The following is a 13018-nucleotide window of genomic DNA, read 5'->3' as shown; positions in this document are numbered from 1 at the left end:
AAAAAGCGCGTATGTACGCGGGTTTGATTCATCATAGTAGCGTATACCATTTGAGCTATGATGTCTGAAGTTACAGGTGGTTCTGACTGTTGATGAGTTTTGATGACTGTTTAATGGTGTCAATATTTTGCATATCTTGGTTGGATGGTTGTGTATTGATGGATGATAACTAATATGGATCAAGATCATAATGACTCATATTTATGTGATCCGATGGACTAGATCTTGGTGCTAACACATATATTATCCTTGTATATGTAATGATCTGGTTATGTCTGAAGTCAGGAAGTGCAGAGAAGTTATGAATAAGTAATTAATGATATATACGCTGGTTCACCTTGATGAAGTTGCGTATACACGTAGATTCAGCACTTCCAAGTAGCGTATGCGCTCTGATGTATGTTTTTGATGATACAGTTGGTTCTGATTGATTTTGTAGAGTTCAGTGACTGTGTTGATTGACAGGGTTTCAATGTTTCAGTGATTCAGAGATTGATGATGCTAGTAGTGATTGTTTTGAGCTTCAATGATAATTATGGGTCCAGTGTGAAAATTTGATGAAACGTGGCCTTTCAGATTATAGTGTTGTGTTTTAGGAGTATCCAGTCTGAAAATGTATGAAACGTGGTACCCAGAGGAGAGAAGATTGTAGGTCGGAGCCTACGTACTAGTATCTTAGCTAGTATAAGAGCAAAGGGGGTTGGAGCTCCCTTCCAAGAGAGTCTAGAGAACGAGAGAAGGTTGTAGCCTGCGTGCTAGTAAAGGATTGCACCAGTACATTGTAAAAGAAGCTTCTTAATAAAGGAAGATAGAAACGAATTGCAGCAAGTGGTTTTCACCCACATTGGGTTTCCACCTTATATCATGGTGTTCATGTGTGTTGCTTATGTGTGTTGATCTATCTGTTTTACTGCTACAGTTGACTGTTAATATGGCTCATAATGTTATGATGCATCCATTGAAGATCACATAACTAAATCATGAGTTTAATGGTCATACGCTAGTTACAATAGACACAGTCACGTATATACACGGGTATACTTAACTGAGGTAGCGTATCTGAGTATGAAAATGAAAAGTATTATTGATTAAATAATACTGATTCACCCCCCCTCTTAGTATTATTTCCAACAATTGGTATCATAGCAGGTCCTTTGATAAAGGTTTGATCACTTAAAGGAGATCCGTGGAACAATGGGAAAGAAGCCTAAGAAGAAAGCACATAAGCAGAAGAATACATCTGAGAAGAACTATGATAGTGGGAGAATCGATTGGAGATTAGGTGTAAGAAGCTCTTCAGATTCAGAATCATTTCAGAATGAAGGTGAACTATCAGGTATGAATTTGCTATCCTTTGATGTTCCAGCTATCTATCCATTTGTTAAAGATGAAAGTGATAGTGAGACAACTGAATTTGCTCTTATGGGTGAACAAGAAATATATCAAATAGAGGCAGAATTTAAAAGGCTTTCAGACAAAATCAGAGATCAACAAGATCTATTGAGCAAAAGGGAATGTGACTCCAAAGAAGAAGATACCAAACTAAAATCCCAACTAGAGGAAGGAAACAAGGTAAGGAAGCTATTCAAGGAAAAATATCAAAAGTTGTAGGATGAAGTGACATCATTAAGAAATGAAGTCAATGAGAAAGACAAAATCATCAAGAAACTCAGAGATAGATCAAGTTATTATGAAAGTCTTGAAGCCACGAGCTGCTCGCTAAAGGAAGATCTTAAAGAATCAAAGAAGCAAAACAAAGATCTACTCCAAGCTATTGAAAAACAGGAAAACGAAGTTATCAGCTTAAAATCTCAGCTGGAATGTGCCTTCAGAATTCATCAAATGCAGAAGGATCTGAATGAAGAACAAGAAAAGGAGATTCACAAACTGAGGCATCAATTGGAAGAAGGAAGGAAAGTTGAAGAAGACATGAAGAATAAATGTCTAGAAAAGGAAGAACAACTTCAAGTTGAGGTAAATATTTTGAAAGGTAAATTACAAGAAAAGGATAAACTATTATGATTTCAAGATAATACTAAAGCCTTGGATGATATTCTTAGTAGTCAAAGGTCTCCTGCTATCAAGACTGGTCTTAGTTTTCATGAATCTGTTGAAGGTGAATCTAGTTCACAAGGTGAGGCAAGGAACTCTAAAGAGATATCTAAAATGATCAACAAAGAGATAAGAGAGATAAGAGGTCAACCCCATCAACAATCAAGGAAAGAGATTCTTCAAAGAAAATCTTTTGCTCCTAACAATGGCAGTAATAGTTGGCCATTTACTTAGATGAAGAATATTGAATGTTATGAATGTCATAATATTGGACATGTTGCAGCTAGATGTAGAAGAAGAATTGTTCAAGATCATCACACAGAAAGATCATCACATTTTAGGTACTTTAATGGATATTGTTTTTCTTGCAATATGTTTGGTCACAAAGTTGCCGATTGCTATAGGAGGAATATGAAAGATGTAAGATGTTATGCATGTAGCAAGTTTGGACATATAGCAAAGGAATGCAGGAATAAAGGACGGACATCACACCAAAAGGAGAAAACATCATCACACTTGAAGATATGGAATAAGAAGGAAGTACATTCAGAAAGATGTTGCACAGGACAATGTACTGAGACACAGCACATCACAAACATAACAGACTCAGGGGCAGCTAAAAGTGTAAAAATACAGTGTCCTGAATCTCATACGCAAGTTTCTTAAAGGGAAGTTGTGTATATATGCAAGTTAGACACTGAAAAGTCGTGTATATGTTAGTCTGAGGAAAAGCAGTGGGGACTGGCTCAGAAAAAGGATCTGATATGATTCAGTCCATTATTTGCTCTATCAGTTAATAGTTACAGTCTGCTAAGGATGTGTGGAAATGTCTTGATTCTTGTAGGATGTTTTATTTTGATCCTAACTTGTTGATGATGATGTCTTGATGCTTATTTTTGATATATCCATGATCAGATCTAACAGTAAACAGATGGCACAGGTTGAGGGGGAGCATATTCCTTTAATAATTCATTGTTGGCATTATGGTTAATAGTCCTTGGTAGTGATGCCTATATGGCTAAATGATATATCTTGCTATGATGTGGTTATGAGTTGTCCATGATATGATTCTTGTGGTTACACGGTTGATGTTCAGATCATATTTGTGGTGCATATATGATGCTTACATGGTGATCTTCATAAGGATAAGGAGAAGTACAAAGCTTGACTACATTACTTGATGATGCATCATTCATATATTATAGTTATGATGCAGGATTCCTATTGTTCTTGGCACATAAATGGATGAGGATTGTTGGTTGGATACAAGGATGATTATTCAAAGTTGCATAGTTGGAGACATCATGATGAGTTCTTATCTATATATACTTACATATGTTGATTGATGCAGATGTTCCCAAGTAATGGTACTTGGATCATGTAGATCTTGATGTTGATGAAATGTCTATGGTGGTTTCACACATGATATAATGTGAATGACTCTGAATTCTGTTCAAAGGGATGAATTGATACAGACATACCGTGTTATATGTTGATGACTTACACTCTACAGGACATTTACAGGTTACTGATCTGGAATTGGTTGTACGCGAATTTCACAAGGAGTATCTACGTATATACGCTATTTTCTGTGGATACAGTCGCGTATATGTTGATTTGAATAAAATTAGTGGTCCAGACTCTGGGTGAGAAGAGTATGATATGGGTCTAACAGAGACCATCTGGCACGGGTTCAAGGGGAGAAGATTAACTTCTAATAATGCATTGTTGGCATTACCTTAGAAGCTTTTGGTTCTAGCTGTTGTTGGTTTCAGGTGGAACAGAGGCAGATGGAGAACAGAAGGAGATCATGGTTTCTGATCTGAAAAGTGTTTGACAGATGATGCTACTATCAGTTATTGGTGTCTTTCATAAGTCTTGCTCTAGATATTTCGTCTCTATGTCATGTATCTCTTTTATGGTGTCAAGGTCATGTAACGGCCTATATTGGTTTCCCCACTATGCTTGGAGGAAGATGTAATGTTCTTGTTTTATCATGTGTAAACTTTTGATGTATCCCTACTTGGTTGGGTGGATGAGTCAATTTTTGTATATCCTCACTTGGTTGAGAGATGGACGTCTGTATGAGTCTTTGGTGATAGGAAGGTCATTTATGATAGAGTCATGTTCTTCTTGTAGAACATATTTTTGCAGATCTTAACTACAGTCATGGGGAGCATTAATAGCACACTTTAGCAGTGAATAGACTCACCATGTACTCAGGGGGAGCATGGACAGATTGGTACACCTTGGCATATACAAAGGGGGAGCTCATTCAAAAATTTCAGCAGGCACTTAGGTGAGTATGAACAACGGAATGCTTATATTGGAAAGTGAATATCTTGGTTCGCCATTTGCCCTTGATGTCAAAGGGGGAGAGTGATTTGGTGTTGTTGCCATCAAGTCCAAAGGGGGAGATTGTTGGCATTATGATGCATGTGTTGTACTTGATGGCAACCCTCTCATAGAAGAACAACTAACATATATATAACTAGATGAATCTACAGAAGAGATATCAGATGTGACAAAATACATGGGATTCAGGACAACTCAAAGGAATCAGATGACAGTTCTCAGTATGACAAGTTAGCTTTGCCATCAAGTCCAAAGGGGGAGATTGTTGGCATTATGATACAAGTGTTATCCTTGATAGGAAGATGACAGATTATAGTGCAGCAGGTCAGTAGCAAAGAATTGATGATAAAACTAAAAAGAATGAAGAAATAAGAGTATATACTCAGGTTCACTATATACCAAGTAGGGTATACACACAGGTTCACTATATACCAAGTCACTTATACGCAGGTTTGCTATATACCAGGTAGGGTATACACGCAGTTTCATGCACGGAAAACCGCGTACATGTCAGAAAGCTTATTTTTGGGTCCGTGGTATTTAGACCTATGGTTTTGGTCCGTGGTATTGCACCCATAAGTGTTTATCCCAAGTATTGGGTCGATGGTATTGTTTTATTATGGTTTTGGTCTGTGGTATTGAGCAAGGCCTAAGACTATAAAAGGAGAGGAAGATCATTAGGCAAAGGTATTAAGAAAGTCTTGAATATCTGATGAAGTATGAGATCCAGTATGCAGGTTATGGGTTGGTGATGCATTGCTTGATCTGAGCTAAGGAGGGATCTCACCGGTTGATGGAGAACAAGATCTAAGGAGAGATCAAGATCAAATGGTTTGAAATGAACTATCTTTATATGGTCGATTATGCTTATTCTAGATCTGCATACTAACGCATGTAATATAAGTGTTATTAGTATGACTGATCTCTAGTATAGCTGCAAAGTTATAAGAAAATAATTTTAGATCTGTACACGGGTTGGCCTTGGAAAAAGCGTGTATGTACACGGGTTTGATTCATCATAGTAGCGTATACCATTTTAGCTATGATGTCTGAAGTTACAGGTGGTTCTGACTGTTGATGAGTTCTGATGACTATTTAATGGTGTCATTATTTTGCATATCTTTGTTGGATGATTGTGTATTGATGGATGAGAACTAATATGGATCAAGATCATAATGACTCATATTTATGTGATCCGATGGACTAAATCTGGGTTCTAACACATATATTATCCTTGTATATGTAATGATCTGGTTATGTCTGAAGTCAGGAAGTGCAGAGAAGTTATGAGTAAGTAATTAATGACATATACGCTAGTTCACCTTGATGAAGTTACGTTTACACGCAGATTCAACACTTCCAAGTAGTGTATGCACTCTGATGCATGTTTTCGATGATACAGTTGGTTCTGATTGATTTTTCACAGTTCTCTGACTGTGTTGATTGACAGGGTTTCAGTGTTTCAGTGATTCAGAGATTGATGATGCTAGTAGTGATTGTTTTGAGTTTAAATGATAGTTATGGGTCCAGTATGAAAATTTGATGAAACGTGGCCTTTCAGATTATAGTGTTGTGCTTCAGGAGTATCCAGTCTGAAAATGTATGAAATGTGGTACCCAGAGGAGAGAAGATTGTAGGCCGACGCCTATGTACTAGTATCTTAGCTAGTACAAGAGAAAATGGGGTTGGAGCTCCCTCCCAGGAGAGTCTGGAGAACGAGAGAAGGTTGTAGCCTGCGTGCTGGCAAAGGACTGCACCAGTACATTGTAAAAGAAGTTTCTTAATAAAGGAAGATAGAAACGAATTGCAGCAGGTGGTTTTCACCCACATTGGGTTTCCACCTTATATCATGGTGTTCATGTGTGTTGCTTATGTGTGTTGATCTATCTGTTTTACTACTACAGTTGACTGTTAATATGGCTAATAATGTTCTGATGCATCCATTGAAGATCACATAACTAAATCATGAGTTTAATGGTCATACGCTAGTTGCAATAGATACAGTCACGTATATATGCGGGTATACTTAACTGAGGTAGCGTATCTGAGTATGAAAATGAAAATTATTATTGATTAAATAATACTGATTCACCCTCCCTCTCTGTATTATTTCCAGCAATTGGTATCAGAGCAAGTCCTTTGATAAAGGTTTGATCGCTTAAAGGAGATCCGTGGAACAATGGGAAAGAAGCCAAAGAATAAAGCACATAAGCAGAAGAAGACATCTCAGAAGAACTATGACAGTGGGAGAATCGATTGGGGATTAGGTGTAAGAAGCTCTTCAGATTCAGAATCTGATTCAGAATCATTTCAGAATGAAGATGAACTATCAGGTATGAATTTGCTATCCTCTGATGTTCTAGCTATCTATCCATTTAGAAAAGATGAAAGTGACAGCAAAACAACTGAATTTGCTCTTATGGGTGAACAAGAAAGATATCAAATAGAGGCAGAATTTAAAAGGCTTTCAGACAAAATCAGAGATCAACAAGATCTATTGAACAAAAGGGAATGTGACTTCAAAGAAGAAGCTACCAAACTAAAAGCCCAACTATAGGAAGGAAACAAGGTAAGGAAGCTATTCAAGGAAAAATATCAAAAATTGCAGGATGAAGTGACATCATTAAGAAATGAAGTCAATGAGAAAGACACAATCATGTTATTATGAAAGTCTTGAAGCCACGATCCACTCGCTAAAGGAAGATCTTGAAGAATCAAAGAAGAAAAATAAAGATATACTCCAAGATATTGAAAAACAGGAAAACGAAGTTATCAACTTAAAATCTCAGCTGGAATGTGCCTTCAGAATTCGTCAAATGTAGCAGGATCTGAATGAAGAACAAGAAAAGGAGATTCACAAACTGAGGCATCAGTTGGAAGAAGGAAGGAAAGCTGAAGAAGACATGAAGAAGAAATGTCTAGAAAGGGAAGAACAACTTCAAGTTGAGGTAAATATCTTGAAAGGTAAATTAGAAGAAAATGATAAACTGTTACGACTTCAAGATAGTACTAAAGCCTTGGAGGATATTATTAGTAGTCAAAGGTCTCCTGCTATCAAGACTAGTCTTGGTTTTCATGAATCTATTGAAGGTGAATCTAGTTCACAAGGTGAGGCAAGGAACTCTAAAGAGATATCTAAAATGATCAACAAAGAGATAAGAGAGATAAGAGGTCAACCCCATCAACAATCAAGGAAAGAGATTCTTCAAAGAAAATCTTTTGGTCCTAACGATGGAAGTAATAGTCGACCATTTACTCAAATGAAGAATATTGAATGGTATGAATGTCATAATCTTGGACATGTTGCAGCTAGATGTAGAAGAAGAATGGTTCAGTATCATCACACAGAAAGATCATCACATTTCAAGTACTTTAATGGATATTTTTTTTCTTGCAATATGTTTGGTCACAAAGCTGTCGATTGCTACAGGATGAATATGAAAGATGTAAGATGTTATGCATGTAACAAGTTTGGACATATAGCAAAGGAATGTAGGAATAAAGGACAGACATCACACCAAAAGGAGAAAACATCATCACACTTGAAGATATGGAAGAAGAAGGAAGTAGAGTCAGAAAGATGTTGCACAACACAATGTACTGAGACACAGCACAGCACAGACATAATAGACTCAGGGGCAGCTAAAAGTCTAAAACTTCAGTGTCCTGAATCTCATACGCAAGTTTCTTAAAGGGAAGTCGCGTATATATGCGAGTTAGACACTGAAAGGTCGCGTATATGTTAGTCTGAGGAAAAGTAGTGGGGACTGGCTCAGAAAAAAGATCTGATATGATTCAATACATTATATGCTCTATCAGTTAATAGTTACAGTCTGCTGAGGATGTGTGGAAATGTCTTTATTCTTGTAAGATGTTTTATTTTGATCCTAACTTGTTGATGATGATGTCTTCATGCTTATTGCTGATATATGCATGATCATATCTAACAGTAAATAGATGGCACAGGTTGAGGGGGAGCATATTCCTTTAATAATTCATTGTTGGCATTATGGTTAATAGTCCTTGGTAATGATGCCTATATGGCTAAATGATATATCTTGCTATGATGTGGTTATGAGTTGTCCATGATATGATTCTTGTGGTTACACGGTTGATGTTCAGATCATATTTGTGGTGCATATATGATGCTTACATGGTGATCTTCATAAGGATAAGGAGAAGTACAAAGTTTGACTTCATTACTTGATGATGAGTCACTCATATATTACAGTTATGATCTAGGATTCCTATTGTTATTGGCACATAAATGGATGAGGATTGTTGGCTGGATACAAGGATGATTATTCAAAGTTGCATAGTTGGAGACATGATGATGAGTTCTTATCTATATATACTTACATATGTTGATTGATGCATATGTTCCCAAGTAATGATACTTGGATCATGTAGATATTGATGTTGATGAAATGGCTATGGTGGTTTCACACATGATATAATGTGAATGACTCTGAATTCTGTTCAAAGGGATGAATTGATACAGACATACCTTTTTATAGGTTGATGACTTATACTCTACAGGACATTTACAAGTTGTTGATCTAGAATTGGTTGTACGTGAATTTCACAATGAGTATCCGCGTATATACACTATTTTATGTGGATACAGTCGTGTATATGTTGGTTTGAATAAAATCAGTGGTCCAGAATCTGGGTGAGAAGAGTATGATATGGGTCTAACAGAGACCATCTGGCACAGGTTTAGGGGGAGCAGATTAACTTCTAACAATGCATTGTTGGCATTACCTTAGAAGCTTTTGGTTCTAGCCGTTGTTGGTTTCAGGTGGAACAGAGGCAGATGGAGAATAGAAGGAGATCATGGTTACTGACCTGAAAAGTGTTTGACAGATGATGCTGCTATTAGTTATTGGTGTCTTTCATAAGTCTTTCTCTAGATATTTCGTCTCTATGTCATGTATCTCTTTTATGGTGTCAAGGTCATGTAACAGCCTATATTGGTTTCCCCACTATGCTTGGGATGAAGATGTAATTTCCTTGTTTTATCATGTGTAAACTTTTGATGTATCCCCACTTGGTTGGGTGGATGAGTCATTTTTTGTATATCCTCACTTGGTTGAGAGATGGATGTATGTATGAGTCTCAGGTGATATGAAGGCCATTTATGATAGAGTCATGTTCTTCTTGTAGAACATATTTTTCCAGATCTTGCCTATAGTTAGGGGGAGCATTAATAGCACACTTCAGCAGTGCAGAGACTCAACATGTACTCAGGGGGAGCATGGACATATTGGTACACCTTGTCATATACAAAGGGGGAGCTCATTCAGAAATTTTAGCAGGCACTCAGGGGAGTATGAACAGCGTAATGCTTATCTTGGAAAGAGAGTATCTTGGTTCGCCCTTTGCCCTTGATGTCAAAGGGGGAGAGTGATTTGGTGTTTTTGCCATCAAGTCCAAAGGGGGAGATTGTTGGCATTATGATGCATGTGTTGTACTTGATGGCAACCCTCTCATAGAAGAACAACTCACTTATATAACTAGATGAATCTATAGAAGAGATATCAGATGTGACAAAATACATGGGATGCAGGACAGCTCAAAGGAATCAGATGACAGTTCTCAGTATGACAAGTTAGCTTTGCCATCAAGTCCAAAGGGGGAGGTTGTTGGCATTATGATACAAGTGTTGTCCTTGATGGTAAGATGACAGATTATAGTGCAGTAGGTTAGTAGCAAAGAATTGATGATCAGACTACAAAGAATGAAGAAAGAAGAGTATATACTCAGGTTCACTATATACCAAGTAGGGTATACACGCAGGTTCACTATATACCAAGTCGTGTATACATAGGTTCGCTATATACCAAGTATTGTATACACACAGGTATACGCAGGTTCACTATATACCAAGTCGCGTATACGCAGGTTCTCTATATACCAAGTAGGGTATACACGTAGTTTCATGCACGGAAAAGCACGTACATGTCAGAAAGCTTAATTTTGGGTCTGTGGTATTTAGACCTATGGTTTTGGTCCATGGTATTGCACCCATAAGTGTTGATCCCAAGCATTGGGTCGATGGTATTGTTTTATTATGGTTTTGGTCCATGGTATTGAGCAAGGCCTAAGACTATAAAAGGAGAGGAAGATCATTAGGCAATGGTATTCAAAAAGTCTTGAATATCTGATGAAGTATGAGATCCACTATGCAGGTTATGGGTTGATGATGCATTGATTGATCTGAGCTAAGGAGGGATCTCGCTGGTTGATGTAGAACAAGATCTAAGGAGATATCGAGATCAAATGGTTTGAAATGAACTATCTTTATATGGTTGATTATGCTTATTCTAGATCTGCATACTAACGCATGTAATATAAATGCTATGAGTATGACTGATGTCTGGTACAGCTGCAAAGTTATAAGAAAATATTTTTAGATATGTACGCGGGTTGGCCTTGGAAAAAGCGCGTATGTATGCGGGTTTGGTCATCATAGTAGCGTATACCATTTGAGCTATGATGTCTGAAGTTACAGGTGGTTCTGACTGTTGATGAGTTCTGATGACTGTTTAGTGGTTTCAGTATTTTGCATATCTTGGTTGGATGATTGTGTATTGATGGATGAGAACTAATATGGATCAAGATCATAATGACTCATATTTATGTGATCCGATGGACTAGATCTGGGTGCTAACACATATATTATCCTTGTATATGTAATGATCTGGTTATGTCTGAAGTCAGGAAGTGCAGAGAAGTTATGAATAAGTAATTAATGACATATACGCTAGTTCACCTTAATGAAGTTGCGTAGACACGTTGATTCAACACTTCCAAGTAGCGTATGCACTCTGATGAATGATTTTGATGATACAGTTGGTTATGATTGATTTTTCAGAGTTCTGTGACTGTGTTGATTGACAGGGTTTCGGTGTTTCAGTGATTCAGAGATTGATGATGCTAGTAGTGATTGTTTTGAGCTTCAATGATAGTTATGGGTCCAGTATGAAAATTTGATGAAATGTGGCCTTTCAGATTATAGTGTTGTGCTTCAAGAGTATCCAGTATAAAAATGTATGAAACGTGGTACCCAAAGGAGAGAAGATTGTAGGCCAGTGCCTACGTACTAGTATCTTAGCTAGTACAAGAGCAAAGGGGGTTGGAGCTCCCTTCCAGGAGAGTCTGGAGAACGAGAGAAGGTTGTAGCCTTCTGCAGGTTTTAGCCTGCGTGCTGGTAAAGGACTGCACCAGTACATTGTAAAGGAATTTTCTTAATAAAGGAAGATAGAAACGAATTTCACCAGGTGGTTTTCACCCACATTGGGTTTCCACCTTATATCATGGTGTTCATGTGTGTTGCTTATGTGTGTTGATCTATCTGTTTTACTGCTACAGTTGACTGTTAATATGGCTAATAATGTTCTGATTCATCCATTGAAGATCAGATAACTAAATCATGAGTTTAATAGTCATACGCTAGTTGCAATAGACAGAGTTGCGTATATACGCAGGTATACTTAACTAAGGTAGCGTATCTGAGTATGAAAATTAAAATTATTATTGATTAAATAATACTGATTCACCCCCCTCTCAGTATTATTTCCAACAATTGGTATCAGAGCAGGTCCTTTGATAAAGGTTTGATCGCTTAAAGGAGATCCGTGGAACAATGGGAAAGAAGCCTAAGAAGAAAGCACATAAGCAGAAGAAGACATATCACAGGAACTAGGACAGTGGGAGAATCGATTGGGGATTAGGTGTATGAAGCTCTTTAGATTCAGAATCAGATTCAGAATCATTTCAGAATGAAGATAAACTATCAGGTATGAATTTACTATCCTCTGATGTTCCAGCTATCTATCCATTTCGAAAAGATGAAAGTGACAGCGAAACAACTGAATTTTCTCTTATGGGTGAACAAGAAATATATGAAATAGAGGCAGAATTTTAAAGGCTTTCAGACAAAATCATAGATCAACAAGATCTATTGAACAAAAGGGAATGTGACTTCAAAGAAGAATCTACCAAACTAAAAGCCCAACTAGAGGAAGGAAACAAGTTAAGGAAGCTATTCAAGGAAAAATATCAAAAGTTGCAGGATGAAGTGACATCATTAAGAAATGAATTCAATGAGAAAGACGCAATCATCAAGAAACTCAGAGATAGATCCAGTTATTATGAAAGTCTTGAAGCCACGATCCGCTTGCTAAAGGAAGATCTTGAAGAATCAAAGAAGCAAAATAAAGATCTACTCCAAGCTATTGAAAAACAAGAAAACGAAGTTATCAGCTTAAAATCTCAGCTGGAATGTGCCTTTAGAATTCGTCAAATGCAGCAGGATCTGAATGAAGAACAAGAAAAGGAGATTCACAAACTGAGGCATCAGTTGGAAGAAGGAAGGAAATCGGAAGAAGAAATGTCTAGAAAAGGAAGAACAACTTCAAGTTGAGGTAAATATCTTGAAAGGTAAATTAGAATAAAAGGATAAACTGTTACGATTTCAAGATAGTACTAAAGCCTTGGATTATATTCTTAGTAGTCAAAGGTATCCTGCTATCAAGACTGGTCTTGGTTTTCATGAATCTGTTGAAGGTGAATCTAGTTCACAAGGTGAGGCAAGGAACTCTAAAGA

Source organism: Pinus tabuliformis, chromosome 1_1 (genome assembly GCF_031772625.1).
Source record: "Pinus tabuliformis cultivar Carrire ecotype Pingquan chromosome 1_1, CPIR1, whole genome shotgun sequence".
NCBI lineage: Eukaryota > Viridiplantae > Streptophyta > Pinopsida > Pinales > Pinaceae > Pinus > Pinus tabuliformis.
The sequence above is the reverse complement of the archived record's forward strand: the minus strand, read 5'-3'. Positions refer to the sequence as shown.